The sequence below is a fragment of the Cydia pomonella genome, chromosome 9 (assembly GCF_033807575.1).
Source record: "Cydia pomonella isolate Wapato2018A chromosome 9, ilCydPomo1, whole genome shotgun sequence".
Taxonomy (NCBI): domain Eukaryota; kingdom Metazoa; phylum Arthropoda; class Insecta; order Lepidoptera; family Tortricidae; genus Cydia; species Cydia pomonella.
The window spans coordinates 12,134,708-12,155,833 of NC_084711.1; the positions used below are offsets into that span (position 1 = coordinate 12,134,708).

The window sequence follows — 21,126 nt, forward strand, 5'->3', positions numbered from 1 at the left end:
TGCTAATTTTAAAAAGAATAGGTTTTAGGTTGTGCCGAAGTATCTAATTTATATAGCTTTAATATAAGCAAACAAGCTTAACCACTTCTTCACTTCTGCAATGCAATTTGGGCAGAATGAGTGTCGAGAAGCTTCACGAAGATTTCATGTTAATAGATTGGAGTCCCATCTTCCAGGCCGCTAGTGTAGATGATAAAGCGTGTCACTATTTAACTCCGCACTCATCACCTTCCTCGCGTTGTCCCGGCATTTTCCCACGGCTCATGGCAACCTGGGGTCCGCTTGGCAACTAATCCCAAGAATTGGCGTAGGCACTAGTTTTTACGAATGCGTTCCATCTGACCTTTCCAACCCAAAGGGTAAACTATTAGGCCTTATAGGGATTAGTCCGATTTCCTCACGATGTTTTCTATCACCGAAAATCGACTGGTAAATATGAAAATGATATTTCGTACATAAGTTCCGAAGTAGTAGCTTTTCGGTGAAGGAAAACATCGTGAGGAAACCTGCATACATCTGCGAAGAAATTCAAAGGTGTATGTGAAGTCCCCCAATCCGCATTGGGCTAGCGTGGGGACTATAGCCCGAGCCCTCTCGCGCATGAGAGGAGGCCTGTGCCCAGCAGTGGGACGTATATAGGCTGAATTATTATTATTATTCCCTTTATTTATTTTTGGTCTTAGGCTAGGTCATTTATAATATGAATATAAAAGTAAAATATAAAAACACTTACAAAACAATACAATATATATATAAATACATTATAAAAAACCTAACCTAGGGTGCCGCCAGCAGCGGGGCAGGGCCCAAGCTGCCGGTGGTCAGGGCCGCAGAGAGAGGAACCGACGGACTATCCGCGCCGTGTCCAAGATCACCGCCTTCTGCATCTGACCCTTGATCCAACCACCTAGCGAGAGTCTCTCAAGGTGTTGGTCGAGACTTTTCGCTATGAGACCGTTCGCTGAAACGACTATCGGGACAATGATCGTCGAATCAACATCCCACATGGCGGTTATCTCGTGAGCCAAGTCTAGGTACTTACTGGACTTGTCCTTCTCGGCTTTCACGAGATTCTCATCATGGGGGATGGTGATGTCGACGAGCACGGCCCGGCGTTGCGATCGATCTATTATTATTATTATTATTAAGTTCCGAAAAACTCATTCATAGCAAGTCGCACAGTCTTGCCGCTCGGCCACCAGAGCTATGGGCTGAAAGTTAGGTAATCCGTGTAAATTGCAAGCTATTCGAAGCAGCTCTCAACCTCTTTTTTGAATTGACTTTCCTAACTTACCCTTCATAGTATTTGATGATGGTTCCATTATCGAGCCAGGTAAAACATCTTGGATTCATATTAGATCGCCCGCTGTCTTGGGTACCACAGATAAGTGAGATCGGTAGGAAGATGTTTGCTTCTCTGGGGTCACGGCTTCGTAACTTGTTGCCGCTCGCTACCAGAAGCGCTTGCTCCCAATATTGGATTATGCCGATATTTGCTATCTGGATTTGGATTTGGAAACTTGAGCTCCTTCAAAACGTCTCTATAAGGTTCATATTTGGCTTACGCAAATATGACCACGTCTCTGTATTTCGTAAATGCTTAAGTGGATCCCTATTCACCATCGCTGTAACTCTCATATTCTTGTACTTCTTGACGACCAGTTTGGCCTAGTGGGTAGTGACCCCGCCTACGAAGCCGATGGTCCCGGGTTCAAATCCTGGTAAGGGCATTTTATTCGTGTGATGAGCATGTATATTTGTTCCTGAGTCATGGGTGTTTTCTATGTATTTAAGTATTTATAAATATATATATATTGTATATATAAATATCGTTGTCTAAGTACCCTCAACACAAGCCTTATTGAGCTTACTGTAGGACTTAGTCAATTTGTGTAATAATGTCCTATAATATTTATTATTTATTTATTCTTTATAATATTCTTTTCAACCCCACTACCCCTCTATATCTTAAAGAGCGTTTCAAGTATTTTTCTTCCGGTGTGCGGAGAAACATCTCCTTGCTCCACCATCTTCTTCATCAATAGTACATTGTGCAACGAGGGGGGTAAGTGAAATTTTGGATGCGAGGGTGGTAATTAAAGACCCGAGTTTGTAATATTCTTATCCCCGGCGTTACTCACAATGTGCCGTAGCCAAATGGCAAAAAACGGAACCCTTATACATTCGTCATGTCCGTCTGTCTCTCCGATTATGTCACAGCCACTTTTTTCCGAAACTATAAGAGCTATACTGTTCAAACTTGGTAAGTAGATGTATTCTATGAACCGCATTAAGATGTTTACACAAAAATAGAAAAAAAAAACAATAAATTTTGGGGGTTCCCCATACTTAGACTTAGAACTGAAACTCAAAAAATCTTTTTTCATCAAACCCATACGTGTGGGGTATCTATGGATAGGTCTTTAAAAATGATATTGAGATTTCTAATATCATTTTTTTCTAAACTGAATAGTTTGCGCGAGAGACACTTCCAAAGTGGAAAAATGTGTGTTCCCCCCGTAACTTCTAAAATAACAGAATGAAAAATCTAAAAAAAATATATGATATACATTGCCATGCAAACTTCCACCGAAAATTGGTTTGAACGAGATCTAGTAAGTAGTTTTTTTTTAATACGTCATAAAATTTAAAAAATAATTTTTTTTCATCAGACCCATACGTGTGGGGTATCTAGGGACAGGTCTTCAAAAATGATATTTAGGTTTCTAATATCATTTTTTTCTAAACTGAATAGTTTGCGCGAGAGCCACTTCCAAAGTGAAAAAAAGTGTGTCCCCCCCCCCCCCCTGTAACTTCTAAAATAACAGAATGAAAAATCTAAAAAAAATATATGATATACATTACCATGCAAACTTCCACCGAAAATTGGTTTGAACCAGATCTAGTAAGTAGTTTTTTTAATACGTCATAAATGGTACGGAACCCTTCATGAGCGAGTCCGACTCGCACTTGGCCGCTTTTTTCATCACACTTGCGAAGAAGAAACAAAATTTGAAGCGAAATAATTCTTCAATACGGCGACATATCAAACATTCGTTTTGACGACCTGTCTGGCCTAGTGAGTAGTGACCCTGCCTATGAAGCCGATAGTCCCGCGTTCAAATCCTGGTAAGGGCATTTATTCGTGTGATGAGCATTGATAATTGTTCCTGAGTCATGGATGTTTTCTACGTATTTAAGTATTTATAAATATGTATATATTATATATATCGTTGTCTAAGTACCCGCAACACAAGCCTTATTGAGCTTACCGTGGGACTTAGTCAATTTGTGTAATAATGTCCTATAATATTATTATATCTATTATTTATTTATTTATTCGTCCCCCATATTGTAATTTCTTGATAGGTTAGGCAACGAACCTATTCGGCATTCAGCCACGATTGAATATTATGTAAAAATATTATAATGGGCTATTAAATTAATAAAATTAAATATTTTGAAACATAAAGAAAAATATTAAATTATAAACGTCAGTATTTTAAAAGTAAAACTCATTTACGGTACTTAGGTTGTATGAATTAGTGACATAATTTAAAAAAAAAGCTATAACTCCCTAGGGAGTTGGGGGAATTGTTTGCGTCTACAGGTTGTTGAATTACCCGTTCAATATTGTAATATCATAGTTTCCTGCTACTCAAAGGATGTCTGAAAGAGATCGCTTCTTAGCAATAATACCGCCTGTTGCTTAGCTTTTAATTGTATTTCATTTTCTGTGTGTTTTTAACTATATGATGCACAATAAAGAATATTTACTTATTACATATTACTTACTTACCACTTTAATAATAGATAATCAATATAATCATCATATACAATATACATATTCTTTATTACATTCTTGGCCATCCGTCCTGATTTCATCCACCAAATACTAAATTTGCTTTTTTAATCCAATTTAAACATATGTAGCGCTTACATTGTCGACTGAACCAATCGCTTAGATATAAAGTACAGTAACAGCTAACTAATTATCTGCAGGAGGCAACAATAGAGGCACGTCTCACGGGTGTCGATGGCGGCGCGCCGGGATCACGTCGCGATGCTCGCGACGCGCCGGCCGCGCGGCCCGCGCTATCCGACAACCTCAAACTGTCACATTGACACATTGACAGTGTTATACGGTGACGACGTGTTGGAACTGTCACACCATTCCTTGAATTCTCCCAGAATTTGGTGCACATGTGCACTTTTCTTAAATTCCAGCACTTTCTGTAACCTAATCCACATATTTGTATGGTGTTGAACATTGAATCCAAAATGCTTAAAACTTTTTACAAGAATATGCTATGCTAAATCAGTAGGTATATTAATTAAATTGTAGAACTTAAGTTAAACTAAATACAAAGAAACAAATTATAATCTAATTCTGTTCTTAATACATACTGGATATACATACCGCACATGCGACGACACATTTACTGAAATCTTCACTCTTATTATTTATTTTATTTATTTAGTCCGTGAACTGCACGTAAATATATTTCCACCTCGGCTTGATAACACGAATGACTGATGCTTATAATTCAACGAGTAGATAACATCGGAAAACAGCAACATGTGTCGTAATGTAATTAAATTGATTTAGGTCATGTGCAATGCGAATCCAGCTCGATAAACGTATTCTAAATAAATACGGTATGCAAGTAATTTTAAGAAGGAGCGAGGCAACGCCGCATCGACAATAGCAATGAGTGGCGAGTCTTCGAGACCCAGATCCGTGAGACCATCCTGCCTTTGTAATCACAAAGCCGGCCATTAATTAACGGTAATAATTATACAGTCAAAATATAGAATTGTGTACGTACATACTACTTGAATTTTGTTACTGATTTGGCAAAATGTTTACGATAGGTACTTACCTATTTCTTAGATCTGAAACCGTGTAATAAATAAAGTAGGTAAATAAAGCAATTACCTACACCGATTAGATTACTAAAATACTGAAAACGGCAGGGAACCATTTTAGTGTAAAATAAATTTGCGACCTCCATTAAAAAAAAATACATTCGCAAAATCTACCTTCAAGGCACACCTTTTTGGATTGAATGGATTCTAATTCAGAAACAAACTACATCCTATCTCATCAATAACCATTAGATACAGTGAAATAAAGAAGTGTAATTATTAATTTTGAACGCATTTTCTATTACTGCTAATTGGTTTACCACCCAAAGCGATCAGTACAGTAAGTGAAAGTGTCCGACATGATTCCAATCCGTACGGTCAAATCAGCTCAAATAAAGCTTTGACGTGTGTGATGCAAAAAATGATCTAGAAATCTATACACAATGAAATAGTGGGTGAGCCATGGCGATGCCGATGTGACACGTGATGAGACTCACGCCTTGTATCGTGTTGCTAAATTGATTTACTGCAGTTAAGCTCTCAAGATCTACTTGTTATAAAATATACTAGGCTATTTATAAGAGGTAGGTCCTGTAACATGAGCCCAATTGAAATATTCGATGATTTTTTAGGGTTCCGTAGCCAAATGGCATAAAACGGAACCCTTATAGTTTCGCCATGTCCGTCTGTCTGTCTGTCTGTCTGTCTGTCTGTCTGTCCGAGGCTTTGCTCCGTGGTCGTTAGTGCTAGAAAGCTGAAATTTGGCATGGATATATAAATCAATAAAGCCGACAAAGTCGTACAATAAAATCTAAAAATTTAATTTTTTTAGGGTACCTCCCCTACACGTAAAGCGGGGGTGAAATTTTTTTTTGGCTTCAACCCTAGAGTGTGGGGTATCGTTGGAAAGGTCTTTCAAAACTAATAGGGGTTTTCAAGAAACATTTTTTGATAAAGTGAATATATTCGGAGATAATCGCTCCGAAAGAAAAAAATATGTGTCCCCCCCCTCTAACTTTTGAACCATAGGTCCAAAAAATATGAAAAAAATCGTGGAAGTAGAGCTTAAGAAAGAGATTAAATGAAAACTATAGCGGACATGATCAGTTTAGCTGTTTTTGAGTTATCGCAAAAAGTTTTCCCTTTATAGTAAAAAGACTTATTTTAATTAGGTACTGATTATGCAAATTTGCCTATTTGTTTAACTCAGGTGAAAGGTACCGTTTCATCCCTTGGTTAACAATTTACTATACTTTAAGCTCCAGTTTAGCTTATTGTGACGGAAGAGTAACTACGGAACCCTACACTGAGCGTGGCCAGACATGCTCTTGGCCGGTTTTTTCTTTTACATTAAAGTACTACACTAACTAATACCACTACTACTACACTACTAGTACTAGTTGTACTATAATTTTAGATAGGTATTCACCAAAAAGTTACAATTTCAGTAACGTAATGTTTTCTATTTATGAAATTGACGATCAAGTTTTTTGTGACTGAGCTATTGATTGATAAGCTAAATTAAGTTGTCTGATGCTTAAACCGGGAGGTGGTCATAACATCTTTTTATTGAACTCAATTGAGTTGCTAACCGTTAAAATCGTCTTGATGAAGAGACCAATGGTTGACATAGATCTAAAGATTTCTAAAGCCAAAATTCTTATTATTAAATAATCGTTACGATTCTTTATTTTAACATATAATGGCAGATGTAGACATAACGTAAATGTAAACATTGATTGGGCGAATTAAAGCGAACAAATTTAATTAAACAGATCAAGGGCCAATTGAAGTACATATTTAACAAATAAAAAGAGTTGAACAAAACGGTAGGCTCGTGGCAGATTTATTTATGCACAAAATCATACTTCTTATTAAAAGCTCTAACAGCCCAACTTATACTTAAACTTATATTATCTGGCCTTATAAACTCTATAAACCCTAACATTTAAAATAATATTTTAACCCTTTATTTGTTTCACGTTTTCTTCAACTTATGGATACAGTTTATAGTAAGTATTCTTGGAGAATTTAGGTTAGTTTGACCGTAAAAATGACTCTAGGTTGAATTCTCACCCTGCTAAACGAAAAGGAAATTTGCAACAACGCTCTGGATTCCGCTTACGTGTTATCAAATTTGTGGCACATACTCGTAATATGCACGATCACACGCGGAACATGTTTGTAAACCAACGACCTGGTAATACAGAATTACAGACTGGGCTTTTACTTATTATGAACATCTGTTATATATACAATATTTCTTTATAAATTATAGCGTTTTCAACCTACCTTGACATAAACTTGATAATTTCACTTGAAAATGAACTTAAGTAGACGGAATTGTAATCTGGCTTTAAGATGTGTTAAATAGGTATGTCGAACTCCTCGACTAGATACTTAATTTGTATTTTCTAAATGTTCCGCGTAAAATTTCTCAGATTTTCCCAGGCAAAGAGCTCAATCTCACTGTAAGCTATTCGAGGTATAAATAAATTCTGGTCACACATGCAGACAGCGCTCGCGCGTAAACTGACACGACTAGCCAGTCTAAACTACGCATAGCGATAGTGTGCTTTTTACTAACTTTGATTTTGATCGATGCTACCGCATCAGGGCCCACTATGACGTGTTCGACTCTAAATGATTAAACCATGCCAAAAAGATAGGCAAATGTTTTTTAAGGTGATACTTAGTATTCCTTTTGTCTTTAGGTATATATTTTTGAAATATTTTTTCCGAATACTATTGAAGATTTTTTAATTGTTTTATGAATATGTATATAATTTATCAGATTTCTTGATAAGCATAAGTATTGAAGTTATTTATCCTCTAACAGATAGTACTCAAGGGTATGTTTACGAGTAAGCATGTCAACTATGATCGATATGTACTCGGTATAAAATAGTTATTTACAATACAAGTGCGAAAAATAGAAAATTCGTAACGAGTGGCGATAAATTAAAACACGACCGAAGGCAGTGTTTTAAATCAACACGAGTTGCGAATTAGCTATTCGCATATGTATCGTTCATCGTTTTACAGTATATATGACCCTTAAAATTTTCGACATACTGTTACGCACTAGTGCGATAATTAGCATATTAAATAACTATATAGAAGACGTATTTAAGTATGTTTACAGTACATATGGTGCTACTTTACAGCACTAGTGTGAAAATTAGCATATTACGTTATTGTGTCGAACATGTAAAGGGCCATATGTACTGTAAAACATTGTACGATACATGTGCGAATAGGTATTTCGCAACTCGTGTCGATTTAAAACACTCCCTTCGGTCGTGTTTTAATTTATCGCCACTCGTTTCGAATTTCCTATTTTTCGCACTTGTATCGTAATGTTCTATTATTCATATTAATGTCTTGTGTTGTTTGGTTATATTCTACTGGACTTTTAATTATTATTATTATTTTGTTGAATTTCTTTGTGCCACCGACCGTATATTCTAATTTTATTGTCTCCGATACCCAAAGGTTGTCTGGAAGGGATCGCTCTTAAGCGATAAGACCGCCTGTTGTTACCTCTATCAAATTGTCTTTGTTTCTGTACATTTATTGTCAACTATGTGAGGTGTTCAATAAAGAGTATTGTATTGTATAGGTATTGTAACTATGTCGAAAATTTTAAAGTCCATATGTACTGTAAAACGTTGTGCGATACATGTGCGAATAGGCGATTCGCAACTCCTTACGATTAAAACACTCCCTTTATTCGTGTTTTATCGCCACTCGTATCGAATTTCCTGTTTTTCGCACTTGTATCGTAATGTACTATTATTAAACAAAGTTTATGACGATAAAGCACCACCACCTTGTTTATCCAAAGATCAAACGACGATTAAAACTTGAAGTTTACAACTGGATAAAACAACAGGAACAGAAAAAAAGTAATTACATATTCTGAAGGTTTGAAGTGTTTGAACGCATAAAATAATAAATGAGTGCAAATTATCCTGACTCCGATGCCCCGCTGTCACCGGCAGGCGCCCCGTGCCAGCTTATGACGAGCGTGAGAACCGTAATAGCACTGCGATACTAGCAAGACTTTTGCAAAACTGTAAAGAACACTTTATGGTGTAGGTTTCTACTCGTTTTGCATACTAAATGCTTACGGAACATTTCTAGCAGTTTTACACGCTGCACCCGAGATTGATTATTAGAATAATATTAGTCGTAATTGATAAAAGCTCGGGCGGGCGTACCTACTCGTAATTTGCCACTTATAAGTAATCCCGATTTGAAATCCTCTCAAGCTCGAAAATTGCTTTGATAGCGGATACATCTATTGGGGATGTGATTAGCGAATGTCCCGTACGCAGTCTATTAGAGTTGTGCTAATATCGGTGAGTGGGCCCGAGATTCAGGCACTCACTATAACGGGACCCCGTTGGCGGCTCTGCACACAAATTAATGGCTGGCGCTCAAGGCCGCCTACAAGCAATCGACATAGATACATCGGTTTGTCGACTATGAGAACATGGCGCCTTCCGACTTACGGTCAGCGAAGAATGAGGCCGAGAAAGCTAACGCAGCTAACGCCGGCACTTTGCTGCTGTGCTGCCCGCTGCCACGGTTGACGTTCGTCTTGACACATCTCTCTATATCCGGTATGGAATATTAATTACATAAATAACGTGCAGACCAATTTACATACAAATGGGATCAATTGGCAGCTGTTAATTGAATCTCCATCTCTCATCTTCAACAGCGAATGACAAGATTGACACTCAGTTAATGATATTTGATTTGTTTTATTTTGCATCCATAAATGAATGAGCCAGTCTTCTGGTAAGCGTCTATAGATTCAATATCATTATATGAATGTTACACAGAAGCTTCCATTCATGGCAGATATACCTAATTAATTTGAATGGCGGGTGCACAAAGCCGATCGTCAGCAGCGTCACCCGGTGCACTTTTTGCGGCTCTCGCCGTGGGTGTAGGTACTGTTACTGTTAGCCGAGTTTCGACTGCCGCCAACAGCTAACCTTGATACTTTCAGTTACGTCGTCTATTTTGCACTGCTCTTGTTGCCGCTGTCATCTTATTGTGGCCGAGTTAACTGACAAAAAATATCAATCAAAATTCTGGCACAAGAGCTCGGGGCGCCCGCGCCGTCGCGTGCTCGCTTGCCCAATAGATGAACGAGATGGAAAATAACATTCAAACACATTGCTTCAATGTTTCTGTGTCGAGCAGCGAACATTAGAGATCATGTTCTTTATTTTGGGTTTATGTTACATGACATTGTTTTTTTATACTTGACATGCATTTTGTTTGAACCACGCGCAATTAACTACTTTGAAGCTCACATAGGTACTTTGTAGGCTCGATCAACTCCTTAACGGCCGGTCTGGCCTAGCGGGTAGTGAAGCCCTGCCTATGAAGCCAATGGGCCCGAGTTTGAGTCCCGGTAAGGGCATTTATTTGTGTGATGAATCATTTTTATTTTAAACAATTAAAGTCCAATTTGTCATCCAACCTTTCGCTGAGGAAAGAAAAAGAATTGTGGACAAACCTGGACCTATGTTCGCGAAAGGGGCATTACCATGACAAAATTGGCAAAACTCGATATGCAATGATAAGTCTAAAAATGGCAGACGCGTTGGAACGTATAATTCAGAAATGTATTTAAAAATACGGCAATGTTTTGAGAGCAGACCCAGTATGTCCATCAGAGACGTGGCTAAAAAATATAAAACTTAAATCGGAATTATTTAAAGAACTAAGAAACACTATAACTTAAAAACAAAGAAAAAGAAACCCCAAACGTAGCCCAAACAAGCTGCTTCAGTAAAACCAAGGCTCTGAAAACTGTATAGTAGCGTTCTAACGAAGAAGAAACAGTGCATTATCCAAGATGATGAAATGAACGTAAAATTGGACAACAAGACACTGCCGGGCCCCCAAATTTTACACCAAAATGAAAGGTCAGGAACTCAAGGAAACCGTTACCTATGTAGAAAAATTTGGTTCCAAGGGCATGGTATGGCAAGCCATTTGCGATTGCGGGATGAAGTCTACTCCATTTATTACGAGCTCAACTATGAACACCGATACTTACATTAAAGAGTGTCTACATAAACGTATTTTAGAGTATGTTTAGTTTGTCTTTGACTTTTATGTTTTTGTGTCTATGATGAAACAGATGAATAAATCATTCTTAGACCAAACTAGATATGGTTGTTGTTCATTTTAAATACTAATATTACATGGCGCAGTCAAGTATGGCTACAGGATATAATTTACCTTCCAAGTTATCCCTGGTGGGGAACATAAGTGAGAACTTTAGAAAATTCAAGCAATCATTCAACATCTACTTGAATGCCGCGGGTCTTTCCGAAGTGACAGAGGCAAGAAAAATCTCACTATTGCTAAATTTAATTGGTGAGGAGGCTCTTACCGTCTACAACACGCTAGATGTAAGATCGGAAGATGTGAAAACTCTCGAAGATACGTTAAAGGTATTTGAAAAATACTGCAACCCCAAGAAGAACATACTTCATTCTAGGTACCTATTTTATAATAGAAATCAGAAAATAGGAGAAACGTTTGACAATTATCTGACTGACGTAAAACAATTATGCAATGATTGTGATTTCCAAAATAAAGATGAAATTCTAAGGGACCGTCTCGTATTAGGTTCGAGTGACACGGATTGTCAAAAAAAGCTGATAAAGAAAGGAGACCCACCCCTGGACGATGTGGTGTCATCGCTAAGAATATCGGAGATCACGAATGCACATGTTAAGGATATAACTGACAACAAACCCGATGTTAATGCGGTCACTGTGCCTTTAAGCTCCCAGAAGACCTGTTCAAACTGTGGATACCCTCATATCTACGGTCAATGCCCGGCGTATAACAAGACGTGTGTCAACTGTAAGAGGAGACATCATTTCGCTAAAATGTGTCGTTCCCGTAAAGTCACATCAAATGAGGTAATTTTGCAAGATGATTCCGATTACTATGTAGAGTCTGTTACGTCAGATATGTCTGTTGACTCGTTGGCGTGGTTCCAAAAGGTAATACTGCCTGGAAACAATTCCGTTCAATTCAAACTTGACCCAGGAGCTGATGTCAACATATTACCAGTACACATCTATGAAAAGGTCATATCTTCACACCCCGTTCCTCTCAAGAAAACTATGTCGACACTCGAGAGCTGGAATGGCTACAAAACGCAAGTCAAAGGATTAGCAACATTCAACATAGAAGTAAACGGCAAGATGTACCCTGAAACGTTTTGCATCGCTGGAAAATATGACGCCACGCCGATTCTATCTCGAGATACGTGTGTTCGTTTAAATTTAGTAAAAAGAGTCTCATCTATAGAAGCTAGAGACGATAGAAAACAACAATTAATTAGTAAAAATGGAGACTTGTTTGTAGGTTTGGGCAAGTTTAATGATCCGTATGAAATAAAATTAAAAGCCGATACTATACCTACATCCAAACCTCCATACAGAGTTCCTCTAAAAATAAGGCCAAAATTAAAAGAAGAGTTGGAAAGACTTGAGGGTCTCGGCATAATAAGCAAAGTTACGGAACCCTCGGAATGGGTTAACAGGTTAGTGGTGATCGAAAAACCTGACAAGTCTATAAGAGTCTGCCTAGACCCGAAAGATCTTAACAACGCAATAGTAAAAGATTATTGTTACATTCCTACTATTGAAGATTTATCTGCGAAAATTAAGAATGCTAAATATTTTTCTGTACTTGATTTGAAAGACGCCTTTTGGCACATTGCTTTGACTGACAGTTCCTCAAAATATTGCACATTTTCCACAATGTTTGGAACCTATAAATTTAATCGTTTGCCTTTTGGCATTGTATTAGCGTCAGAAGTATTTCAGAAACGGTTATCTGACATTTTTAGCTCAATTGATGGTGTTGTAAACTATATTGATGATGTGCTATGTTTTTCAGAAACTGAGGAAGAAATGCATGACATCTTATCTAAAGTATTCGAAAGAGCAAGGGAATGCAATATTCGATTCAACAAAAAGAAGTTTCAATACATGATTAGGCAAGTTAAGTACTTAGGGCAAATATTTGAAAATGGTACAGTCCGACCTGATGATGACGCAATTAAGGCTATAACTAATTTTGACAGACCCAATGACAAGTCAGACTTACAAAGACTTTTAGGCCTAATTAACTATTTACGACCATATATTCCCAATTTGGCTTCAATCACTAGCCCATTAAGAGATCTGCTAAAGAAAAACACGATATTTGAATGGCAAAAAATTCATACTGATGCCTTTGAGCGAATTAAGACTATCTTATCGACGAATCCCGTTCTGCAGACTTTTGATCCCAACAAAGAGATCGTGATTCAGACTGACTCGAGCAAGACAGGCATAGGTTGTGTACTTTTGCAGGATAATAAACCTGTTTATTATGCCTCAAAATCGTTAACACAGACTGAAATAAATTATGGTCAGATAGAGAAAGAATTTCTTGCTGTACTTTTCTCTTGTAAAAAGTTTCACTCATTTATTTATGGCCAAAAAGTTATTATGTTAACAGATCATTTACCGCTGATTTCAATAATGAAAAAAGACTTACATGACATTCCGTCAACTCGCTTGCAGAGAATAAAACTAAAATTAAGTAAATATGACTTAATCATGAAGCATGTTCCAGGTACCCAAATGCACATAGCAGATGCATTAAGTCGAGCCTGCTCTACGGCCAGTCAAGACTGTGATAGTGATCTCAATGTAGTAATTCACAGTGTTAACGTTTCAGATGCAATACTATCTCAATTCAAACAAGAAATAAACGTAGATCCTGTAGCATCCAAATTAATTGATTTCTTCAAAAAAGGGTGGCCTACTTCTGTATCCAAGGTACCGAATGAACTGAAATTCTATTACGACATCCGAAAAACAATTTGTTTTGAGGATGACTTGATATTTATAGACCATAGGCTTTACGTTCCAACATCTCTACAAAGACTTATACTGACAAAACTGCACGAGTGTCATTTCGGCATGTCTAAGACCAAAGCTCGAGCGAAAACATTATTTTACTGGAAAAACATGTTTTCTGACATAGACAATTTCATTTCTGGTTGTAGTGTGTGCCTTAAACATTCTAATAACAACATGAAAGAACCAATGATTACGAGAGAAATACCAGAACTGCCTTTTCAGCATGTTTCCGTAGACATTTTGCAATATGGTAACAATGATTATTTTACCTTATTCGACCACTACTCAAAGTGGATTGAGTTACATAAACTCAATAGTAAAACAGCTGAAGCAGTCATTTCTGTCTTAAAATGTATATTTTCAACGCATGGCATACCAGAAGTTATATACTCCGATAACATGCCATTTAACTCATTAGCATTCCGAGATTTTAGCGTCGAATGGGGATTTCAGACTGTGTTTTCAAGTCCTCACTATCACCAGAGCAATGGAGCTGCAGAAAGGGCAGTGCAGACGTGTAAAGGGTTTCTAAAGAAATCTGCTGAAACAAAAACTGATATTGAGCTGTTTCTGTTAGAATATAGAAATACCCCAATTATCAGTCTTAACAGTTCCCCTTCTGAGCTGTTATGCAATAGGCTCTGTAGAACCAAACTTCCGATAAATAAAGTTTTATTAAAACCAAAACTACACAATGATATACAACATAAATTACTGAATACTTGTAATAAAAATAAATCCTATTATGATCAACACACAAAACCTAGAAGTGACATTTTTAAAGAAGGGCAAAAGATAGTTTATAAAGAAAATGAAAATAGTAGTATTTGGAAACCAGGTACGGTTTACAAAATCACCAACAACCTGCGCTCTGTAACAATAAGAGACTGTTATGGAAACTTAAAAACTAGAAACTCATGGTTCATCAAAGTGGACAAAAGTAGAGAGCCTGTCCAACCACATGTACAGTCGGCTTGGTCTCAGATAGCTGTTCAGCAGTCACCTGCTACTGACTTGAATTCAGCTGCAGCTCCTGAGACTGACAAGGAGTCGACGAGTGCTACTGAGGCCTCTGCTCCTCCAATGCCTCTTAGAAGATCTAACAGAGATGTTAGGCCTCCTAAGCATCTCGGCGATTATGTATGTAGTACTTTTTAATTTTTTTACATTTACAATTTATTATTTTCCTTTATGTTGAAAAGGGAGATGTAGAGTATGTTTAGTTTGTCTTTGACTTTTATGTTTTTGTGTCTATGATGAAACAGATGAATAAATCATTCTTAGACCAAACTAGATATGGTTGTTGTTCATTTTAAATACTAATATTACAACCCATGATCCGAAAGCATGAAGAAGGTACACTGTTTTGGCCCGTCCTGGCATCCTACCACTACGCTAAGAAAACCAGAGAGTGGATGGAAGCTAAGAGCGTTCAATTCGTGCAAAAGGATATGAATCTACCAAACTGCCCTGAAGTCTATGCTATTGAATAATATTGGGCTATAATAAAGCAAAAGGTCAAGACAAAGTTGACAGCATCAGATTCAATTGAAAGTTTCAAAAAAGATTTGACAAAGGCTACTAAGATGGTGTCGAATAAGGTTGTCCAAAACTTAATGGGATGCGTTCGAGGGTGAATAAGAAAATAATTAAGGGCTAGCCCATATCTTATGTTTCTTATGTTCTTTGTTAATTACTTTTAGAAAGTGTTTAAATAATGGTTTAGTTTTTTTTTACAAAAATACAAATTACGAAAATATTTCATGTTTTCCTTGTCCTTATACTTATCGATACAGTCTTTATCTATCGTCCAGGAATACTTTCTCGCGTCTAGTGCATTGGCAAATTTGTCATCACTTGTTGTATATCTCTACAATTCGCGTTCGTAAATATTTGTCAGTCTAATTTCTCTTCTTATATATAGACAAATCTCTTTTTGTTAAATTACATATTAGATACTTTTGATGTGTAGTCTGATCTGTATTATATATTATAATTTAAAATGAATCCCAGGTTTTGGAACACTTTATTTGTGGTACATCTATTATCGGTCAATTTATGCCGTAATCTGAAACAAGAAGATCACTTTGCCTATATACTTATCGTTAGGCTAGTGGCAATGAGAAAACACGACGTAATGTTTAAAAATGCAGCTGACGTTGAAATACTTATTTTACAATCTCAGAACTATGAAGTAAGGAATGAGATAAAGCTTGCGATGTGCAAGTTCAGTGATCCTTCCCTTCCCGTGGAGTCGGCAAGAAGCTGCACATCCGCCGAACCTGTTTACAGCCCAATATCGGCGGCCATTCCCAATTACGCGAACATGTCGCATGAACGAGAAATTACTGTTTATCGTACATTTGAGAGTATCGTTGCACGTAAGTCATCGGCGTTACATAACAATTAGCTCGCTCGCGGTGCGGCGCCGCTGCGCCCGCGCGGGGTCATTGGCAACGCGGCCGCGAGCTGCCACTTAGGTTCAAGGGTACCTCGGACTGGTCTACATGAAATTACATTCGGACCGCACATTATAAAATTTTACCGTTCGTCATTACCACCGAAGTGTTTTCCATTGAGCATTTATTCATAACTTTGAATTTTTTAACGTGTGACGGTAAATTTTTATTTTTATTGGAAATATAAAGTATAGTAATCAAAGTATATGATGCCATAAGTTCTTGGTACGCGCTTGACGCCATGTGAGCCCCGCGTTCAAGAGCTTTGTCATTAGCGTGCTCTCACGTCTAGTGCATTAGCTAATTCGTCATCACTTGTTGGGCGCAACTCTCACTAATCGATTGCGGCGCTCATGATTCAGTCAGTGAAATGGATACTCAACAATTCACATTTGGCTAATTACTTCCATCTTATAATTATGAAAAATAGTACTTAGAGAATATTCCAGGAATCCCAAGAAACCTTACCTCCAAACTGTGTTGTTATGTTGTTACTGTCTGAGTTTTAATGCATGGTAAGAAGAGTGATGTCTAGCTTAAGCATAACTTAAAGGGTTTAGTTGTTTTCGGTTGTATTTTGCAATATCAATTTAATTATTAACGAGTTTCGCTAATCTGTCAATTAAATATTAATTATAAAACCTTACACTTCTAAAATTACCTACATAAAGTAGCCGGATAAGATAATAGGTACAAGTCAAGTACCTAAGCACGATTCCAATTTTACAATTTTCAACAGTTGGTTGGTATTGAAGCTATCGATTTCACGCATCCAATTCTTTAGTACAGAACACATAGATCGAAGATTTAGAAGAGTAACCGCTACGTATGCCATAAAATTCCAAATTACAGAAACGGTAACATTATGCAAATTAAAAAGCTCTTCGTAGGACCAATTCTGACGTTTACAGTCGCTTCGCGTTAATTAAAAGTCGTAAAAATAAAAAAGGCAAGGTGTTGAGTTGATACATCTACATCCGTTAACTTTTATTGATGGTGTATCCTCTGACTGAACAATCTTTCACATTTCATAAGCTCAGTTTCATACAATTTATATACAATATATTTGCTTCTGCTTTAACTTTCAGAGTTCTGAGAATATTCACAGCAGCAAACACTCCACATTTACAGCGTTTGCAAAGAATTCAGTTTTCCAAGACGAGAAACATTGTTGCTTATCATCCGTCCTGCTAAGCACAGACGAGCAAGTAATTACTGCACGGATGGCGCACGCGCACGACTATGACGCATTGTCTACAGTTTTACAGGCGTCTGTCGCTGCTCGGCCTGCTTGAGGCTCCTTCAGCTTTGCCTATAAATAATAGACGTCGACCACGAAAAGCAATCTCGCCGGATGGCAGTTAAGAACCCTCAGCTTATTTTATAACGAAGCTCATTAATGAACAACCAGTCAGAGCTCGGAAAAATGCGTCGAGCGCCTGCGCAGTAGAGCCTGTTCTCTGTTACCGCAAACATCACCGCGGCACCAGGCAATATACTGCGTATAATTATTACTTAATGGTATAATCGATTGTACCTCAAACTTAAGTATTTAATGGCGTATTTGCTACTGAACGTATACATACCGTTAAAAACGTTATAGGCAATGCTAGGTTACATACGTCACCACTAAGTGCATTTAAGTACATACTCGTAAAGCGTGAAATGATTAGGCGAGTAAACGAAGCGAGTGAATGACGGTTAAATACTTACTCGTATTACATTAATACGTACGTAGCTGATGTTTGTTCGTAAAGAGTGCCTATAATTACCTAACTAAACCTGCCGGACACACCTTCGAATAAATAAAAGTAAAAATCGTATATCGGGTCCGAAAGATGTTAACTTCTCCGGCTCTACTCATGAGATTTAAGTAATATTCAGTAGGTAGTTATTGAGCTAGTGTAAAATAATTTTAAAACGATTTGTTTTTTTTTTACTTCGACATGTCATGTTAAGCAACAGTCATGGGGATCACTTCTTGAGACTCCAATTTTGGTATCATTATGTTATTAAACAGTATTTGTTAATGATAATGGTACGGAACCCTTCGAGTGCGAGTCCGACTCGCACTTGGCCGGTTTTTGTTTAAATATCTGAGATATCTGTTTTTAATGAAATAACGTATTGTCGACGCTTGTTAAGTCATAATTATATTATTATCTGTGACCACGACCAGTGAAACCTACGTCAAACGTCGGAAATAAAGATGACAAAATAAAACGCGATAGACCCGGTTTTAAAGAAGGTTTAAATATTACGAAATTCTAGCTGTGACAAATATTGCCATTTGTAGGGTTCCGTGGTCAATTAGGAACGGTGTCCGTCTATCCGTCCAAGGCTTTGCTCCGTGATCGTTAATGCTAGCAAGCAGCACTTAGGCATGGATACATAGGTAAGGGTACCTCCCATACAAGGTGTATTTTTTGGAATTCTTTTTCGCTTTAACCCAATGTTTCAATGCAATGTTTATTGGGTATCGTTGGATAGGCTCTAACAGTTTTGATAGAATTTATAACGGATCTACTTAGAAGCTTAGGTAACTATGTGATTTTTTAAAGTAATATGTTAGGTTTTACTCCTCCCCAGAAAGCAAGATAGACGCTTCATATAAATTTTATTAACTAAATTAAAGTATATATTATATGTATTTTTATATCTTTTTTATTTATATCTGTATATGATATATTGTTTTGTATTGCGTTTATTCTGTGCTAGACTTCTTTTATTGCATCTGGAACACCTACTGACATGACATTAATTTATTTAATTCCGCTACCTAAAGGCTGTCTGGAAGAGATCGCTTTTTAGCGATAAGACCGCCTGTTGTTTACCTTTTCTTAATGTGTTGTATTATTTGTATTGTTTCTGTATTGAGGTATGCAATAAAGAGTATTTGTATTGTATAGTAAAGCCATTTTCGTCTGTAAAAAAAGCGGCAAATTAAAAAAATTACGAAGGTTTATTGTTCCATAGAAAGTTTGAATTTCCCGCCTTTTTCTACTGGCAAAGTTGTTTCACAGACTATACCTAATTATGTTATTTGGTGTGACTCTTCGTGTGTGTTACGTATAAAAGTCTTCATTCGCATTCCCCTTGCAAGTAGGAGTAATAGTGAAAGCCAATATAAAAACCGGCCAAGAGCATGTCGGGCCACGCTCAGTGTAGGGTTCCGTAGTTACTCTTCCGTCACAATAAGCTAAACTGGAGCTTAAAGTATAGTAAATTGTTAACCAAGGGATGAAACGGTACCTTTCACCCGAGTTAAACAAATAGGCAAATTTGCATAATTAGTACCTAATTAAAGTAAGTCTTTTTACTATGAAGGGAAAACTTTTTGCGATAACTCAAAAACAGCTGAACTGATCATGTCCGCTATAGTTTTCATTTAATATCTTTCTTAAGCTCTACTTCCACGATTTTTTTCATATTTTTTGGACCTATGGTTCAAAGTTAGAGGGGGGGGGACACATTTTTTTTCTTTCGGAGCGATTATCTCCGAATATATTCACTTTATCAAAAAATGTTTGTTGAAGACCCCTATTCGTTTTTAAAAGACCTTTCTAACAATACCCCACAATCTAGGGTTGAAGCGAAAAAAACATTTCACCCCCACTTTACGTGTAGGGGAGGTACCCTAAAAAAAATTAGATTTTTATATTTTATTGTACGACTTTGTCGGCTTTATTGATTTATATATCCATGCCAAATTTCAGCTTTCTAGCACTAACGACCACGGAGCAAAGCCTCGGACAGACAGACAGACAGACAGACGGACATGGCGAAACTATAAGGGTTCCTAGTTGACTACGGAACCCTAAAAAGTTATTTGTTTATCAACCGACGGATGATTGTCAAGTTAACGCGCGATGGCGCGTTGCCCGGGCGTTGATGTCTAACGTAGTAGCGCGCACACGAACACTACTGTCGTCGTGAATGAATGTTATCGGTTCCAGAGATACATTAACCAAATTGGGTTTACCATATAAATACCCATTACGCTGAATGCGTTAACCATAATCGTCGCCATCAGTTGCATTTACATGCAATATAGAAATAACTATACATGATATAGCCCATAACGGTAATTTGTAATGTAATGAACATATCAATATGCAAACGGTCTCTTAATTTATTTAAAATTTTAAGTAGAATAAACTCAGGAGCTTCATCTAGAGAGAATATCAAGATCTCATTTGCCTAAACTGTCAATTCGATCGTTTGTAATACCTATTGATGATGATCTTTAAAATACAGTTTTTATATGTTATTTGCTTATTAACTTTATTTAAAATGGTCTAGAATTACATTTCTACAGGTATATAAGTATTTCCGATAATTACGTAGGTATCACACAAGGCGGGAGCATCCTGGCAGGGCAGAGTGCGCTGATAAATCGAAGCATGTCGTCATTTGTTCGAGTCGTGTCCGCGAAGGCCTTCCTCGCGCACTTCACAAAAACCACCGAAATGCCTGCCGGATGAGCTAACCCGCCCTGTCCTCGACTCATTGATTACCTTGTAAAAAATTCAATCATCGGTCAAATTTACAATAATTCCGTTGGAACCACCAAACGCGAACATTCCTATTCCGCGTACCTAAGTATATTTACCGCCGTGGTCGCCGCGGAATGACGGCGCCGTTTAAAACACCGCTTCAAATTAAAATATTCCTTTACAGGCAGTGAACTGCAAAGTTTATAGGTGCATTAAAGTGTTGCAAATAGCTACTTTGTAATTGTTGAATTACTAAAAAAGTACTTGTAGGTAGGTACTGCTGATTGTAAGAGGTGCGGAATTTCACGGTTCCGACGAAGCTCTAACAAACATGGTGGT

General features: G+C 37.3%; 1 long non-coding RNA gene across 1 annotated transcript; it reads right to left on the bottom strand.

Moving 5' to 3' along the window:
- Positions 1-3,705: 3,705 nt before the first annotated feature.
- Positions 3,706-8,699, bottom strand: LOC133521394 (uncharacterized). Its single transcript, XR_009799897.1, has 2 exons — positions 4,421-8,699; positions 3,706-4,240 (listed from the first exon to the last, which is right to left on the bottom strand). It is a non-coding gene; the product is annotated as an uncharacterized LOC133521394 (long non-coding RNA).
- Positions 8,700-21,126: the final 12,427 nt, after the last annotated feature.